The sequence below is a fragment of the Phyllobates terribilis genome, unplaced genomic scaffold (genome assembly GCF_046119375.1).
Source record: "Phyllobates terribilis strain yellow unplaced genomic scaffold, ASM4611937v1 Scaffold_4__5_contigs__length_816908805, whole genome shotgun sequence".
Classification (NCBI taxonomy): domain Eukaryota; kingdom Metazoa; phylum Chordata; class Amphibia; order Anura; family Dendrobatidae; genus Phyllobates; species Phyllobates terribilis.
The window spans coordinates 517,697,955-517,717,570 of NW_027362764.1; the positions used below are offsets into that span (position 1 = coordinate 517,697,955).

Below are 19,616 nucleotides of genomic sequence, written 5' to 3' on the forward strand. Positions count from 1 at the left end.
CTGCACCTATCTGCAAAAGGTGGAACTTTTCTCCCCATTAGACTGGAGCTCATGGGCTACTCGACCACCGATCCATTCATTCCCTCAGTGGCTGCTCTTGTTTTTTTTTCTTGACGCCCCCAAAGAGAATGAATGGATCTGCGGTCAGACGTCCCACCTGCAGCTCCATTTTAAAATGGGGATAAAAGTGTCCTGTCGGGGATAAAAGTTCCCCATTCTTCTGATCAGTGCGGTTTCCAATGGTCTTATTCCACCGATCAATAAGATATCTCCTACCTAACCTGTGGATCAGTGATAACTTGTTTTCATCAAAGAACCGCTGTAATAAAAACTACCAGAATTGTACATCCCAGTTATAGTGGTGCACAGTAGATATGCAGGAGCTGTCTGTGTTTTACAGACGATGTTCCACTATAACAGGGATAACGGCTAACAGGTATTTGCACATAGCTGTACGGTGGGCCCTTAGAGTCAATTTCCCCTGTGGGCCCCAGACACCCCAGTCCGAAGCTGGTTGTACATGTGCATGAGGCTGAAGTATGAACTGGTAAAATGATTACGTAGAGTAGCAGTAGGGTGGGCCCTGTGGAATCAATTCCCCCTGTGGGCCCTAGGCACTCCAGTCCGACCCTGTGTGTAAATATATAGAATAATACAGATACTGAGAATAAGGGCAGGGACACACTGCCGTGTGACTCATGCGATGATCACATCACACTGAAAGGACTGGCCCAACACCTCTCCTGACCTGAGCATGACAGCATGATGGATTTCTATGCAGCTGTCAAGCTCAGGTCAGGAGAGGTGCCGGACAGTACTTGGTTTATGATGCGATCCTCGCAAGAGAAATACGGCAGTGTGTTTCTGCTCTAACACCAGTGTACAGGACAGGAGAAGTAGTACTGTGCAGTGTGTATGTATGTATGTGTATATATATATATATATATATATATATATATATATATATATATATATATATATATATAATATATATATATTTCAGTTGAAACCAAAAGTTTACATACACTATACAGAATAAAAAGACACATGTGCAGGTTTTCTCAATATCTGACATGAAATCAGAATAGACCTTTCCTGTTTTAGATCAATTAGGATTACCATAATTTTTAATATTTGCCAAATGCCAGAATAATGAGATTGAGAATGTTTTAAGGCATTTTTTTATTACTTACTGCAGTCAAAAGTTTACATACTCCAAGATTACTATGCCTTTAAACAATTCTGGACTGCCCATAAGACGCTGTCATGGGTTTGGAAGCTTCTGGAACACTGTCTCTTTAAATTTTCTGTTGGTTTATTAAATGACATAAACCAATGTAGAGTTCATAAAAATAAACACATAGCATCTGGCATAATGGCAAAACAAAATAAGAAAATGTCCAGCATAGTCCTTGCACAGGCCAGGTCTGGGCACTCAGGACTAGCAAAACCACACGGTTCAGATTAGCACAAAAACTCCTCTCTCTGGAGCTGGCCTTCAGATACTGAATCCAACCTGAGTCACAAGGCTGGCTATGTAAAGCCCAGACCACACCCTGGGGTGGAGATATGGTGAATGGCCTCCCGCTTGCACTATGGCCATACACCTACAAAACATGCACCTTTTAAATCTGACTGATTAACCCTCTCTGCACCTACTATGCAGGAGAAGACTTCAAAGTTTCACATCACTGAAGCTAACAGCCTCAGTGAAACATATCTCCCCTCTAGTATTCTGCCAGTGACTTTGTCACAATATATATATTGTGAGGCAATGAGGGGGATCATATACGAGGGACGGTATGTATCACCCAGGATGTGCATAGAGGCATATTGAACCCGCTGGAGTGCATTGCAATCACAGAAACAGCTGTGGTTAAAGTGCAAAATAAAAGTAAAGTTTGGACTTGGTCAAACTATTTGGCTAAGTTGGATTTAAGAAAACTCAGCATGGGCTTTTATTTTGGGAGTGATTTATAGGTGGCAGTGGGGCGTGTCACTTCCTCCAGCCGGGTCTTAGAAGTGGCTGTTGGCACAGATTCCATTTAAAAACCTGCAGCAAAGGTTTGGGTGTGTCATTGTTGGGATTGCTAGCAGCAGAGCAGGAAGCTCTGCATTGCCAGCCTGTGTGAAGCTGAACACAGGCCTGTGAAGTCAACATATCTGATGCACCCTTAGTGACATGGCACGGCCGTCTCCCACAGCAACAGGTTTACACGAACTGTGTGGATATCCCAGCTGTGATACGGAGGACAGCTTTTGCATTTGAGTTGTGAGTTTTGGCAAATAAAGACAATTAAGTTGAACTTTCCTTGGGTCATTACCGCACAGTGTGAACACCGCCGCACTACAATATGGTGGAGAATGCGGCCAGTGTAAATTGAGGCATACCCAAAAGCTGCATGTCCGTGATCAAGCCTGAAATCTACAGCTCAGGCCTGCTGAAAACATGGAGGAGTTACTAAAGCAGCTTGTACTCACCCAGTTGCAAAAACAGCAGTTGCAACAGCAGTACAATCAGCAACAGCAGCTGCAACAGCAGCACAATCAGCAGCAGCTACTGTATCAACAGCAGCAGAAAATGAACAAACAGATTTTGCAACAGATTGTGGCCCTACGAGAGGCGCCCCCAACACCCACCCTGATTTGTTCTGAGGCCCGGGACAAAGTCAGGTCAACACTAAGGAAGATGAGTCCTGAGGATGACATGGAAGCTTTCCTCACGGTGTTTGAATGCACAGTGGAGCGAGAGAGCTTACCTATTGCTCAGTGGGCTGGGGTGGTGGCCCCGTTCCTGATGGGAGATGCCCAGAAGGTGTACTTTGACCTCAGCCGGAAGGATGCCATGAACTACGAGAAGCTGAAAGGTGAGATCCTTGCCCGACTGGGGGTTAACACTTATGTGCAGGCACAACGTGTGTACCAGTAGTCCTTTGCCGTGTCCTGACCCACTAGGTCTCAGGCATATGACTTGGTACAGGTAGTAAAAAAGTGGCTTCAGCCTGAGACCGTGAGGCCAGCCCAAATGGTAAAAAGGGTAGTGGTTGACCGGTTGGTGTGAACTCTGCCAGCAGGCATACAGCACTAGGTGGGGCAAGGGGACCTGAATAACCTAGACCAGGTGGTTAGCCTGATCGAGCGGTATACAGCCACCGAGGACTTTGCATGGGACTCTGCCCCACTACTGGTAGCACACTGGCCTCTGCAAACCCAGGAGCCTGGAAAGGGTTCACTTCCCTCTGCTGGGGACAGTCAGAACCAAGCCCACACTGAGGGGGTACCCTGGAGTGAGGGAAGCAGGAGACCAGTTTCCCCTAAATCAGTATCAAGGACTGGCGGTGCCCCCGCTATTAGGTGCTGGCGATGTCAAGGGCCAGGGCATGTGGCTGCCAACTTCCACCTGACTGCTGAACCCATGGACTGCGCTTTACACGCCGGGTGTCTATGTATGATCGCACTGTTTACACTGCGGAGCCCGTCGATCCAATGGGTGAACCCCACCTGTGCCAGGTGCGCATCAATGGACATCGAGCGGCGGCTCTCTTGTACTCAGGGAGCCTAGTGACCCTCATCCATGGGTTACTGATCGCTGGGTTAGAACCCACTGTGGGTAAAGACGGGGTCGTATGCATACATGGCGAACGCCACGAGTATCCGACGGCGGGGGTTACCTTTTCCGCTCCATGTAGAAAGGTTAAACATGTGGTGGGAGTGGTAAAGACTCTTCCTTATGGGACTGTGCTGGGAAGAGATTTACCCCTGTTTTGGCCCTTGTGGGAGAATAAGATTAACCTTCCCAGAATACAGATGTGCCGGGGTGCGGAACCCGAAATTCCCGAGTCTGGGATACCTGCCGTAGCGGTCGCCAACCTAGGGACAGAGTGTAACCCCGATAGGTTTCCCCTAGAGGTATTGGCAGGAGAGGTCGAGGAGACCCCGTCGATCCCAGAGCTGGTAGAGTCCCCTGGTATGTTTGGGACAGCTCAGCTCCAGGATCCCATTCTAGCCTGGGCATGAGAAAGGGTGGTAGAAATAAATGGGGTGCCTCAGCAACCGGGTGCATAAGCGGTTTTCCCACGCATGGATGTCAACCAGGATTTATTATATAGGGTTGATAAAATCCAGGATGAGGTCATGGAACAGCTAGTAGTGCCTCAGTCATACTGTCGGGTGGTACTCGAGATGGCCCACACACACCTGCTGGGTGGGCACCTAGGGGGTGAAAAAAAAACAAAACCGTATTTTGCAGCAGTTCTTTTGGCCTAGGATTTATGCCGAGGTGCAGAAGTATTGTAAGACGTGTCCCGAGTGTCAACTTACCACTCCCACTGCAAATTTACGGAGTCCATTGGTACCTCTACCCATTATAGAGGTACCTTTTGAGTGGATTGCAATGGATCTGGTGGGGCTTATAGTAAAGTCCGCCCGTGGCCACCAACACATTTTGGTGGTAGTAGATAATGCCACCCGCTACCCGGAGGCAATAACACTTCGCCACACTTCATCAAAACTTATCATCCGTGAGCTGTTTGCCATGTTCTGCCGCCTTGGACTACCTAAGGAGATCCTTACAGATCAGAGGACTCATTTTATGTCCAAGGTGACAATGGAACTGTGTAAGCTGCTCCGGATAAAACAGTTACGCACATCGGTGTACCACCCACAGACTGGTGGGTTAGTGGAGAGATTTAACAAGACTCTTAAATCTAAGTTAAAAAAGTGGTCTCCAAGGATGGGAGGGATTGGGACATGTTACTGCCCTATAGTAAAAGAGCATCTAATGGATGCCCAGGCAGTGTAGAGCCGAACGTATAATAAAAAAAGCCACGGTCAGGTCCTTTAAAGAAGGGGATCAGGTGTTAGTGTTAGTGCTCACTGCAGACAGTAAACTCATGGCCAAGTGGCAAGGGCCCTATGAAGAACGGGAAAAGGTGGGGGAGGTGAATTGCAGAGTGTACCAGCCCGGAAAGAGAAAACCGGAACAACTGTATCATTTGAACCTGCTAAAAGCGTGGAAAGACCGGGAGTGTATGATTACGGATGTGACTTTGGTCGTACCATCTGAGAACCCTCTGACACCGGCCAGGGACGAGGCCGGAGGTGAGGTTAAGATAAGCAATGCTCTCTCTAAACAGCAGTGACGGGAGGCTCGGAATTGGGTGCACCAGAATACGGACGTATTCTCTGAACTGCCCGGTAGCACGTCTGTCACCCAACATGATATTGTTACCGAGCCTCAGGTAAGGGTGCGAATGAAACCGTACCATGTGCCAGAGGCCTGGAGGCAAGCCATCATGGCTGAAGTGAAAAAAATGCTCCAGTTAGGAGTCATCGAGGAATCCAGGAGTGAGTGGGCTAGACCCATTATGCTAATTCCGAAGCCAGATGGATCATTACGATTCTGTAATGACTTCCGGAAATTGAATGAGGTGTCAAAATTTGACCTTTATTCAATGCCTCAGGTAGACAAGCTGATCGAGAGACTAGGGCAGGCCCAGTACTTCACAACACTCGATCTCACCAAGGGTTACTGGCAGGTGCCACTGACAGAATCAGCAAAAGAAAAGACCGCCTTTATAACACCAGAGGGTCTCTATCACTATGTCGTCTTGCCTTTAGATTACATGGGGCCCTGGCCACCTTCCAAAGGTTGATGAACATATTGTTACAGCCTCATTAGAAGTACGTGCCAGCATATTTAGATGATATCATCATCTTTAGTACTGACAGGCATACCCACCTGTCCCAGGTACAAGCGGTGCTGGATTAACTCAGAGTCGCAGGGTTAGCAGCGAACCCAAAAAAATGGGCGATAGGACTCGAGGAAGCCCGGTACTTAGGGTACGTGATTAGCTGTGGGGTTATCAAACCCCAAATAAACAAGATTGAGGTCATTCAAAACTGGCCCAGGCCTTTGAGTACTAAACAGGTGAGAGTGTTCCTCGGCATCACTGGATACTACTGCCAGTTTATGGAAATGCGGATGCCCTGTCACGGGCATCCTGTATGGTGACAAGTGTTCAACCTCACAAGTTTGAACAGAGGGAGGGGATATGTGAGGCAGTGAGGGGGATCATATACGAGGGGCGGTATGTATCCCCAGAATGCGCATAGAGGCATATTGAACCCGTTGGAGTGCATTGCAATCACAGAAACAGCTGTGGTTGAAGTGCAAAATAAAAGTAAAGTTTGGACTTGGTCAAACTATTTGACTAAGTTGGATTTAAGAAAACCCGGCATGGGCTTTTATTTTGGGAGTGATCTACAGGTGTCAGTGGGGAGGGTCACTCCCTCCAGCCGGGTCTTAGAAGTGGCTTTTGGCACAGATTCCATTTAAAAACCTGCAGCAAAGGTTTGGGTGTGTCAGTTTTGGGATTGCTAGCAGCAGAGCAGGAGGCTCTGCACTGCCAGCCTGTGTGAAGCTGAACACAGGCCTTTGAAGGCAACGTATATGATGCACCCTAAGTAACACGGCGTGGCCATCTCCCACAGCAACAGGCTGTGTGGATATCCCAACTGCGATTCAGAGGACAGCTTTTGCATTTGAGTTGTGAGTTTTGGCAAATAAAGACATTTAAGTTGAACTTTCCTTTGGTCACTGCCTCATTACCACACCATTGTTTTTCTTATGAAATTCTCAATAAGTTTGATGTGTCACATGACCCTCTTCCCATTGAAAAAAATAAAGTTGGATCCAAAATGGCCAACTTCAAAATGGCCACCATGGTCACCACCCATCTGGAAAAGTTTCCCCCCTCCCATATACTAATGTGCCACAAACAGGAAGTTGATTTCACCAACCATTCCCATTTTATTTAGGTGTATCCATATAAATGGCCCACCCTGTAATAAATATATATACAGTATATATACACACACACAATGGCTTGCGGAAGTATTCACCCCCCTTGGCATTTTTTGTCTTTTGCTACCTCACAACCTGGAATTTCACTATTTTTTTGAGGGTTTGCATCAGTTCATGTAAAGAATCTCATTACTCTAATATCACATGTGAAATCATCACATGTGAAATCATCACATGTGCCTTCTAAGGATTTGAGGATTAAAAGGATTTGTTCTCATAATTATTCATTTGAAAAACTAATTTGAAGCTAGCGGCTACAGCCATAAACAGTTCAACCGAGGCTATTTGAGAGCAAAAAACACTTCCAGGAATGACTTGTTATACAAAAACCAATTGAAAAATGGGGCTAAAACCAACAATCTGGTGCAATTAATAACTACAACAATCAATGGCTGGATTTTGTTGATATAATTAAAAAACACTGGAATGTACTACAAGTCGCCCCTGTTCTGAAGAAATACTTACCATATAATTGAGCTATAACAGCACGTAGATCCAAAAACCATAAAGACATTCTAATACAAAGTCACTATGACTCCCAAAAAATTAACAACAAAGATATCTGGTTAACCACAAAAAGTTTCTTTCCATGTGGTAGTTGTAAAGCCTGCCCTAATATAGTGAAAACCAAAAACGTTTCTGAATGCTGATGGGACAAGAATGTATGACATTATACATCATTTGACCTGCGCGTCCATAGGGGTGGGTGATCTATCACACCCAATGTCCATGTGAAAAAATTTATATTGGACTTAACACTAGAGAACTTTGTGTAGGCATTAGGGAGCATGTAAGGGGCATCGATAAATCCATATCTGAGGACAATCTTGAACAGCTAAAAACTCTACCTAGACTCTAGCCTTCTCAAAGTCATTTGGTAAATTTGGGCCAAAGGGTAGTAATCTCAAGAAAATCCTTGCTCAAGTCGAGAGCAAATGAATTTATGGATTGGGAACTTTGACACCGACTTGACTCAATGAAAGTTTAGGTTTTGGTTCATTCTTATAATATATAGAGATATTGCATGGGAGGTGGGTTGTTGTGCTTTGTGTTTTATTTCTTAATTTTAATATTTTGTTGTTTATATTGTATTTTAGTATGGCTGGCTGCTGTATCTGAACCATTTTATGGATATCTGCCTATGTGAGGCTCTCAATCAAATGGGAAATCGGGCGAAGATGGTGTCCCTCTTTCAAATAAGCTCCACGTTTTCTGTCTATTCACACCTTAAGAGACGGATGATGTGGACTTTATGAACTTCTAGTAGTAGGATATTAAAAATAATTTTAGTAGACTACATGTCTACTGTAGGCCAGTTTGAAAGGCGTTCTATATTTATATTTATATTTCTTTCGTTTTAATTTGATCTATTGACTAAATGGTTTATTAGTATTACCCTTATCAGCAGTGGTACTAGTCACTTTTGCACTTTAGCATGTTGTTTCTACTTGTCCTTGATGTCTTTATCCCATTTTGGCTTGTCCTGGTATTGCTTTTTATTACATACTGTCACTTTTAACTGACTTTAGTTTTGCACTTTTCACTTTGTCTATTCTTAATTAAATATTGATTGTTAATATTGTATGCTTTCACCTCTTGTCTTTTAATATTTCTATGCTGGAATGTGCCCTTTGCACTTTGTGAGCACTGTCACTGTAAGTGAATTGTGGAATATCTTGTTTTCACTTTTGTTCTGGTATATCTAATATTAGTGTTTGATATACACCTTAGATGTTATGACTATACACAATACTGTCCATGTGTTTCTTGCACTTTATTAAGCACTGTCACTTTAATTATAACTTCACACAATTTCTGTGTTGTACTTTGAATAATAATTTGGCACTTATGTATACTACTTATCACTACTCATATGTCTTTACATTACAGTCACATTGTATTACAAAGAATTATGATTAATTCATTATTACAAAGGGTATGTTATGATTAATTCATGATTAACCCCTTTACCACCTTGGGTTTTTCCATTTTTGCGTTTTCGTTTTTTGCTCCCCTTCTTCCCAGAGCCACAACTTTTTTATTTTTTTGTCAATATGGCCAGGTGAAGGCTTATTTTTTTGCAGGACAAGTTTTACTTTTGAATGACACCATTGGATTTACCATATTGTCTACTGGAAAATGGGAAAAGAATTTGCGGTGAAATTGCAAAAAAAAGTGCAATTCCACAATTGTTTTTTTTGTTTACCATATTCACTAAATGCTAAAACTGACCTGCCATTATGATTCTCCAGGTCATTACAAGTTCATAGATGCCAAACATGTATAGGTTATTTTTTATTTAAGTAGTGAAAAAAAATCCAAAATTTAAAAAAAAAAAAAAAATGGCGCCATTTTCCGAGACCCGCAGCATCTCTATTTTTCATGATCTGGGGCCAGGTGAGGGCTTATTTTTTGCCTGCTGAGCGGACATTTTTATTTATACCATTTTCGGGTAGATATGATGTTTTGATCGCCCGTTATTGCAATGTTGTGGCGACCAAAAAAACTTAATTCTGGCATTTTGATTTTTTTTCTTGTTACGCCATTTACTGATTGAGTTAATTCTTTTGATACATTGATAGATCGGGGCGATTGTTTTTTAAATGTTTTATTTTGAATGGGGTGAAAGGGGGGTGATTTGAACTTTTATATTTTTATACATTTTTTTTTTTATCTTTACACTTGCTTCAATAGACTAGAAGCTGCGATCTTCTAATTGCCTGTGTTACACTTAGCAGGGCTTCAGCTACGACAACCTCAGGTGTCTCCTGCAGACCCGGGGTTGCGGGGATGTCATGCCAACCCATCGGCGATCCACGATCATGTGACGGGTGCACTGATGGGCAAGTCTTATGACGTGATTCCGGCACGTGAATGTTAAATGCCATTGTCAGAGTCATGTCCCCGGAAAAGTGCGGGCTCATTGCTGGAGCCCGTGCCAAAGAGGGGGATGTGACCTTGGGCGTATTCATATGTCCAAGGTTGTAAAGGGGTTAAATTTATTATTATACTAATATTGCTGCTTTAGCATAGTATTTATTTTTTTCGATTTTGACATCTTTGTATTTGTTTCGGTTTTCCTATTCCCAAAAGATTTGCCATTGTATTGATATCCATAGATTATTGCACAGATTATTCTATAATAGATCCGCTATCTTTCTATATATACAGTACAGACCAAAAGTTTGGACACACCTTCTCATTTAAAGCTTTTTCTGTATTTTCATGACTATGAAAATTGTACATTCACACTGAAGGCATCAAAACTATGAATTAACACATGTGGAATTATATACTTAACAAAAAAGTGTGAAACAACTGAATATATGTCTTATATTCTAGGTTCTTCAAAGTTGCCACCTTTTGCTTTGATGACTGCTTTGCACACTCTTGGCATTCTCTTGATGAGCTTCAAGAGGTAGTCACCGGAAATGGTTTTCACTTCACAGGTGTGCCCTGTCAGGTTTAATAAGTGGGATTTCTTGCCTTATAAATGGGGTTGGGACCATCAGTTGTGTTGTGCAGAAGTCTGGTGGATACACAGCTGATAATCCTACTGAATAGACTGTTAGAATTTGTATTATGGCAAGAAAAAAGCAGCTAAAGAAAAACAAGTGGCCATCATTACTTTAAGAAATGAAGGTCCGTCAGTCCAAAAAATTGGGAAAACTTTGAAAGTGTCCCCAAGTGAAGTTGCAAAAACCATCAAGCGCTACAAAGAAACTGGCTCACATGAGGACCGCCCCAGGAAAGGAAGACCAAGAGTCACATCTGCTTCTGAGGATAAGTTTATCTGAGTCACCAGCCTCAGAAATCGCAGGTTAACAGCAGCTCAGATTAGAGACCAGGTCAATGCCACACAGAGTTCTAGCAGCAGACACATCTCTTCAACAACTCTTAAGAGGAGACTTTGTGCAGCAGGCCTTCATGGTAAAATAGCTGCTGGAAACCACTGCTAAGGACAGGCAACAAGCAGAAGAGATTTGTTTGGAGGAGGTGTGATGGTGTGGGGGTGCTTTGCTGGTGACACTGTTGGGGATTTATTCAAAATTGAAGGCATACTGAACCAGCATGGCTACCACAGCATCTTGCAGCGGCATGCTATTCCATCTGGTTTGCGTTTAGTCGGACCATCATTTATTTTTCAACAGGACAATGACCCCAAACACACCTCCAGGCTGTGTAAGGGCTATTTGACCAAGAAGGAGAGTGATGTGGTACTACGCCAGATGACCTGGCCTCCACAGTCACCAGACCTGAACCCAATCGAGATGGTTTGGGGTGAGCTGGACCGCAGAGTGAAGGCAAAAGGGCCAACAAGTGCTAAGCATCTCTGGGAACTCCTTCAAGATTGGAAGACCATTTCCGGTGACTACCTCTTGAAGCTCATCAAGAGAATGCCAAGAGTGTGCAAAGCAGTCATCAAAGCAAAAGGTGGCTACTTTGAAGAACCTAGAATATAAGATATATTTTCAGTTGTTTCACACTTTTTTGTTAAGTATATAATTCCACATGTGTTAATTCATAGTTTTGATGCCTTCAATGGGAATGTACAATTTTCATAGTCATGAAAATGCAGAAAAATCTTTAAATGAGAAGGTGTGTCCAAACTTTTGGTCTGTACTGTACATATGCGGTGTGATTTGATTGCCAGCGTTGTGAGCATGTACCTTCCGTCGGTCCCTCTGACTTAGACATCTCGACAACTGTGGTTGCTGACACGCATCGTCATCTTCTTTTGACCTGGCGACGCTGAGTACTTGCATTCCATGAGTCGGATGCCGGAAGTCACCAGATTCCTAAGAGGCAGGACTTTGGTCTATCATGCGCCATGAGAGGCACGAGCAATTTCATCATGAGCACGTGATCTGTGTCCAAGTGATTGGGTCTTCCCTGCACCATTGGCCACAAATGGGTATACATCAGCATCCTTCTTCCCCGACTCGCCCCCTGAAGAAGTGTCACGAATTGTGCGCCAGGGTAGAGGGACATGTGACTTGACAGCACTTTATTCCTTGCACTCTATACTCTGGTAACAATAATATAGGCTTTACTCTCGTTGTTATATCAATATGTATGGCTATGATAGCTATTGTTATATTCTGCAACTTTGAACTAAGGAATAGGAGGGAAAAGCTGTCCCTGCACTGAGACTCAGCTTAACCCTACGCTGGGGTGGGTTCCCTATTCCTTATGAATAGCCCCACCGAAACTCCTGCACTGAACTCAAACAAAGACCTGTAGAAAGGGGAAAGGGCTCTCTAAAAGATCTAAGGACTGGGAGCAAAAGCAAGAGACCTCCTAACAGAAAAGTTAGTTGCAGAAACAAAAATCAAAGGAAACAAAACTGGTGGAACAAGAAATCCCAGGATAACAATAGTCCAAAGCAAGTAGAACTAAACAAGGCTACTTAGCCAGAGCACGAGCATTACAACACTGATGTCCAGCGGGGAATGAGAGCCAGGTGCTGAGTAATAAAGGGTGCAGAGATCACGTGACCAAGAAACCCAGCACCAGAGGAAAAGACTTGAAGCCAGCAAACCACAACAAGATGGCCTATTGTAAAACAAAATAGATTCTAACAGCTATGAATTGTTACTGTGATATTAGCCTATCATAACGGTTATCTTACAACCAATGTGTTATTTTATGGGCTGCATATAGATCTTGTCTTGTATCCCTCCTCATTGAGGTACCTATTCATTTTAATTTTTTTATTATTTTCAAATAAAAATAATATTTTTATTATCAAGTGTGGTGTTCACTCTATGTATCAAGCCACTTCATATAGGGTTTAGATATTTTTTTATACACACGTGGTCAAAATTGTTGGTACCCCTCGTTTAATGAAAGAAAAACCCACAATGGTCACAGAAATAACTTGAATCTGACAAAAGTAATAATAAATTAAAAATCTATGAAAATGAACAAATGAAAGTCAGTCATTGCTTTTCAACCCTGCTTCCACAGAATTTAAAAAAAAATTAAACTAATGAAATAGGCCTAGACAAAAATGATGGTACCACTGAAAATAATGTGACAAAAGGGACATGTTAAATCAAGTTGTGTCCACTAATTAGCATCACAGCGTCTACAATCTTATAATCAGTCAGTGGGCCTGTATATAGGGGTACAGATACTCACTGTGCTGTTTGGTGACATGGTGTGTACCACACTCAACATGGACCAGAGGAAGCAAAGGAAAGAGTTGTCTCAGGAGATTAGAATGAAAATTATAGACAAGCATGTTAAAGGTAAAGGTTATAAGACCATCTCCAAGCAGCTTGATGTTCCTGTGACTACAGTTGCACATATTATTCAGAAATTTAAGATCCATGGGACTGTAGCCAACCTCCCTGGACGTGGCTGCAGGAGGAAGATTGATGACAAATCAAAGAGACGGATAATGCAGATGGTAACAAAAGAGCTCAGGATAACTTCTAATGGGAATAAAGGTGAACTTCAAGCTTAAGGAACATCAGTGTCAGATCGCACCATTAGTCGTTGTTTGATCCAAAGTGGACTTCATGGGAGACGACCAAGGAGAACACCTGTAATAATTATAATGGATACCACAGGAGTCTCTTTGCATGGAACAAAGATACTACAGAACACAGTTTATAGGTGTCAAAGTTTATATTATAAATACACGGTGTTTCAAACAAGTGCAGACGAAAACTCAAAGTCCATAAACACTCAGGGGAAGATGCAATCAGCAGAGCAGTCTGTAAAGCACAGTTCACACTAGAGGATGTTAGAAAACAAGTAAGTCTTTATCAAGTCCATACACAAATATATATATAGATGCAAGGAAGTCCATACAATATATATTAGATAATCCAGGGAGGTCTGGGTAGGAAGTCCCTGATAGTGCAGCACAGACCTGTGCTCTGCAACTATCTAATGAAGGTGAGTCAGAGCAGAAACCAGCTTACTTGTTAGCAAAATGCAGGTGAGGACTGAGGCTCAGAGGAAGCAGCAGGAGCAGCCAGGAGAAGGAGGAATGCTGGTAACAAGTGAATGCAGCAGAATCTCTGAGAGCAGGTAACAGGAGATCCACACAGGTCTGCAGGGGAGAGCAGGAAACTAGGAAACCACCAGGAACAGGTCACAGGCAGAATACTCTAGCACTGACTAGAGGCTGGGGTGGAGTTATAAAGCAGGAAGACAAGGGGCACATGAAACAAAAGACACCATCATGAAAAAGGGCAAAAATGGCCAAAATGTAATCAAAAATATTCAAAGTCCTGGCATTACTCCCTCCTTAGAAGCGGCCTCAGGATGATCCTGGACCCGGTTTCTCAGGGAATCTCTGATGGAAACGAGAAATTTTCTGTTGGGCATTGATGTTTTCCACAGGTTCCCAAGAGTCTTCTTCAGGGGGATACCCCTGCCATCTTATCAGATATTGGAGCCGATTCCTACGAAACCTAGAATCAATAATTTCTTCCACCACAAATTGTTTTTGCCCATCAATCACCACAGGCTGCGGAGGTGGCACAACACGTCACTGAAAGGTATTAGGAGATACAGACTTTAGTAAAGAAACATGGAAAACTGGGTGTACCTTCATAGTCCTAGGCAACTTCAGATGGCAGGCCACAGAGCTCACAATACCGTTGATCTTGAAAGGGCCAATGAATTTCTGTCCAAGTTTCTGTGAAGGAACGTTCAACTTCAGATTTTTAGTGGATAACCACACGGAATCTCCTACCTTGAACATGGGTGCCGGTTTACGGAATCTATCAGCTGATTTCTTGTAACGTTCCTGAGCTGAGGCCAGAGATTCCTTCAGAACCTCCAGATTTTGCCTCATTGCAGTCAGCCTTTCTTCTACCGCCGGAACTGGAGCATTAATCGGAGACCTAGGTAAGATACTCGGATGGTACCCCAGATTGGCAAAGAAAGGTGTGAACTTAGTGGAGACACTCTGAGAATTGTTATATGAGAATTCAGCTAATGGAAGTAACTCCAACCAATCATCCTGAAGATGGCTGACATAGCATCGTAGATATTGTTCCAAAGTCTGGTTGGTACGCTTGGTTTGACCGTTCGTCTGGGGGTGATAAGTGGAAGAAAGACAGACATTAATATTGAGTGCAGAGCAAAACCCCTTCCAGAATCTTGAGGTGAACTGCACTCCACGGTCAGAGATTATCTCATCCAGGACCCCATGCAGCCGAAAAACATTCTGTATAACCAAGTTCACTGTATCCTTAGCTGAGGGGAGGCCGGGGCAAGGAACAAAATGAGCGGCCTTAGTCAGGTGATCCACTACCACCAGGATCGTATTCATGCCACCTGATGTAGTCAGCTCCACAATGAAGTCCATTGAGATAGACCCCCATGGGCGGGACGGAACAGGTAATGGTTGAAGAAGACCCGTAGGTGACACACGAGGAGTCTTATAACGAGCACATACCTCTCAAGAGAGAACATAGTCCTTAGTATCCTTCAGGCAAGTCGGCCACCAGAAAAATTGGCTTAGGAACTCTTGTGTCTTCTGTACTCCCCTGTGACAAGCCACCTTGGAGTCATGGACCAACTTGAGGATCTGCAGACGGATGGCCTCAGGGACGTAGATACGTCGATCTCTGAACCACATGCCACCCTTAAGAACAAGATTAATATCAACAGGTGGATTGGCCAGAAATACATCACTGTCATAGGCCTCCTTGAACTTCTTCCACAAGTCCTGATCGTGGATAACTCCGATGAAGTTGGCATCAGATAGAATGGTCTTGGACGGGGCTCCAGGTACAGAATCCGCAGTATGGATTCGGGATAAAGCATCAGCCTTCCCATTACGAGAACCTGGACGGTACGAAATAACTAAATTAAATTGATTTAAAAATAGATTCCAACGAGCCTGCCGAGGAAAAAGACATCTAGCGGATCTGAGGAACTCTAAATTGCGATGGTCAGTCAGCACTACGATCTGTTGTGTGGCTCCTTGCAGATGATGCCTCCATTCTTTGAAAGCTACAATAATAGCTAGCAGTTCCTTGTCTCCCACATCGTAGTTCTTCTCAGCTGATGTAAGTCTACGGGAAAAGAAAGCACAAGGATGTAGCAGACCCCTTTCTCCAATTCTTTGGGAGAGAATGGCCCCCAAAGCATTATCAGAAGCGTCCACCTCCACAATGAAAGGATGTGCTGGGTCTGGGTGGATCAACAGCGGCGCTGAGGTGAAACAGGTCTTAAGCCGATCAAAAGCCTCTTGAGACTGTAATGACCACTTAAAGGGCTTTTCCTTCTTTGTCAAGGAAGTAATTGGACGGACAATGTCAGAAAAATTTTGAATAAAACGTCTATAGAAATTTTCAAAACCAATAAAACGTTGGACCTCTTTAACGTTCTTGGGTACTGGCCAGTCAAGGATTGCCTGAATCTTACCAGATTCCATGTTCAGCCCCAGAGGAGAGATGACATAACCTAAAAACTGTAACTCAGAACGATGGAACTCACACTTCTCCGGCTTAATATACAGATGGCTCTCTTTCAGACGTTTCAAAACAGTTTTGACATGTTCTTCATGTTCCTGTAGAGAGTGAGAAAAAATTAGAATATCGTCGAAATAGATCACCACAAACTGATCCAATAAATCTCTAAAAATGTCATTAGCCAGATGTTGAAAAGTCGCAGGGGCATTGCAAAGCCCGAGGGCATCACAAGATATTCAAAGTGTCCATACCGGCATCTGAATGCTGTCTTCCATTCATCACCGGAACGAATATGCACCAAATTATAAGCCCCACGAAGATCTAGTTTAGAGAACACCTTGGCATGGCGGACTCTTTCCAATAATTCGGGAATCAAAGGCAAAAGATAACGATTCCATATGATTATCTTATTGAGTTCCCGATAGTCAATACAGGGTCTTAGGGTCCCATCCTTCTTTTTTACAAAAAATATAGGCGCCCCTGCTGGTGAGGAAGAAGGACATATAAAGCCTTTGGCCAGATTTTCATCAATATACTCCTTCAAGGCTGGAAGCTCAGGTGCTGCCAAAGGACATACGTTGCTAAAAGGAATTTCCGCCCCAGGAAGCATCTCAATGGGACAGTCATAATGCCTATGTGGAGGAAGTTGATCTGCCTTCTTCTTGTCACAGATGTCAGAGAATGCTTTATACGCTGAAGGTAAAGTGAATACCTGTACAGTAGATTTTGTATCCATGGACTCAGGGACAGCTTCAGTTATCGCTGGGTTGCTCCTAGTCGGAAAGATAATCTACTTGGTCTCCCAGTTGATAGTCGGGTTCTGAGAGCGCAACCAAGGGATGCCTAAAATTACAGGGAAATGAGGAGACGAAATTAAAAAGAAAGAAAGTTGCTCCAACAAAATCTTAAGAGGTACAGTCTCCTGATCCACAGGCCCGGAGATTAAAGGTGACCCAGCCCATAGGTGTCAAAGTTTATATTATAAGTAAACAATGGTGCAGCGGTCTCAGGGAGCGCCAAAGGAATACTGGACAATTTAATAGATGTCAACCGACTTTTATTCTTCCTCCAATACCACTGCCACAACGCGTTTCAACGGTCTAAGCCGTCTTCATCAGGTGGCGTCTGATGAAGACGGCTTAGACCGTTGAAACGCGTTGTGGCAGTGGTATTGGAGGAAGAATAAAAGTCGGTTGACATCTATTAAATTGTCCAGTATTCCTTTGGCGCTCCCTGAGACCGCTGCACCATTTTTTACTTATGAGATATCTCCATACGGAGCTAAAGCGGCAGGAGCGGCCTGGTCTATTTGGATGTTTGAGGACCTGCGGTTATCCAGCCACCGGGTTAAACTACTGAGGACCTGCGGTGACGTGGTATCTGGTCCAGCAGGATCGTGTGACCACTTGAGGAGCACGGAGTTGCGAGGCAAACACCGACAGGACGGTACTACAAATAGAGGTGACCCGGAGCCTCATTAATTACACGCTTAATCTTGGTTGTGTAGACGTACACAACCATCACAGGTGAGTGTACTGGCACTTTTTAAATTAATTAAATAGCCCTGTGAGTCTATACATGCGCCCTTTCTTTTCTTTTCAAAAGTTTATATTATAAACACACGGTGTTTCAAACAAGTGCAGACGAAAACTCGAAGTCCATAAACACTCAGGGGAAAATGCAATCAGCAGAGCAGTCTGTAAAGCACAGTTCACACTAGAGGATGCTAGAAAACAAGTAAGTCTTTTTCAAGTCCATACACAAATATATATATAGATGCAAGGAAGTCCATACAATATATATTAGATAATCCAGGGAGGCCTGGGTAGGAAGTCCCTGATAGTGCAGCACAGACCCGTGCTCTGCAACTATCTAATGAAGGTGAGTCAGAGCAGACACCAGCTTACTTGTTAACAAAATGCAGGTGAGGACTGAGGCTCAGAGGAAGCAGCAGGAGCAGCCAAGAGAAGGAGGAATGCTGGTAACAAGTGAATGCAGCAGAATCTCTGAGAGCAGGTAACAGGAGATCCACACAGGTCTGCAGGGGAGAGCAGGAAACTAGGAAACCACCAGAATCAGGTCACAGGCAGAATGCTCCAGCACTGACTAGAGGCTGGGGTAGAGTTATAAAGCAGGAAGACAAGGGGCACATGAGACAAAAGACACCATCTTGAAAAAGGGCAAAAATGGCCAAAATGTAATCAAAAATATTCAAAGTCCTGACAACACCATTGTTGAAAAAAAAATCATAAAAAAGCCGGACTGGAATTTGACAAACTACATATTGACAAGCCACAAAGTTTCTGGGAGAATGAGACAAAAATGGAAGATGAGAAGAGACAAAAATGGAAGTTTTTGGCAAGGCACATCAGCTCTATGTTCACAGATGGAAAAATGAAACATATCAAGAAGAGAACACTGTCCCTACTGTGAATCATGGAGGAGGCTCTGGTGTGAGGGGTCGGCCAAAATACCTATCAAGAGGTGCAGAAGTCTCATTGACAGTTACAGGAATCGTTTGATTGCAGTGATTGCCTCAAAAGGTTGTTCAACAAAATATTAAGTTAAGAGTACCATCATTTCTGTCCAGGTCTATTTCATGAGTTTATTTTATTTTTTTAATTCTGTGCAAGCAGGGGTGAAAAGCAATGACTGACTTTCATTTGTTCATTTTCATAGATTTTTAATTTATTATTACTTTTGTCAGATTCAAGTTATTTCTGTGACCATTGTGGATTTGTCTTTCATTAAACGAGAGGTACCAACAAATTTGACCACGTGTGTATATATGGTAATTTGATATGGTGACTCTATGACCTATCGGTTTAATAATTAAGTACACACGTGGTCAAAATTGTTGGCACCCCTCATTTAATGAAAGAAAAACCCACAATGGTCACAGAAATAACTTGAATCTGACAAAAGTAATAGTATATTAAAAAACTATGAAAATGAACAAATGAAAGTCAGACATTGCTTTTCAACCCTGCTTCCACAGAATTTAAAAAAATTAAACTCATGAAATAGGACTGGACAGAAATGATGATACTCTTAACTTAATGTTTTGTTGAACAACCTTTTGAGGCAATCACTGCAATCAAATGATTTCTGTAACTGTCAATGAGTCTTCTGCACCTCTCAACAGGTATTTTGTCCCACTCCTCATGAGCAAGCTGCTCCAGTTGTCTCGTATTTGAAAGTTGCCTTTTCCAGACAGCATGTTTCAGCTCTTTCCAAAGATGCTCAATAGAATTTAGGTCAGGGCTCATAGAAGGCCATTTCAGAATAGTCCAATGTTTTCCTCTTAG

The 19,616-nt window shown here is 43.1% G+C and overlaps 1 long non-coding RNA gene across 1 annotated transcript in view; it reads left to right on the plus strand.

The window, feature by feature from the left end:
- The window catches only part of LOC141265608 (uncharacterized), a 543,116-nt gene extending 534,943 nt beyond the window's left edge, over positions 1–8,173 (plus strand). Inside the window, exon 5 of the long non-coding RNA XR_012320132.1 lies at positions 7,963–8,173. This is a non-coding gene — a long non-coding RNA (uncharacterized lncRNA). The remainder of the gene's footprint in view (positions 1–7,962) is intronic.
- Positions 8,174–19,616: the final 11,443 nt, after the last annotated feature.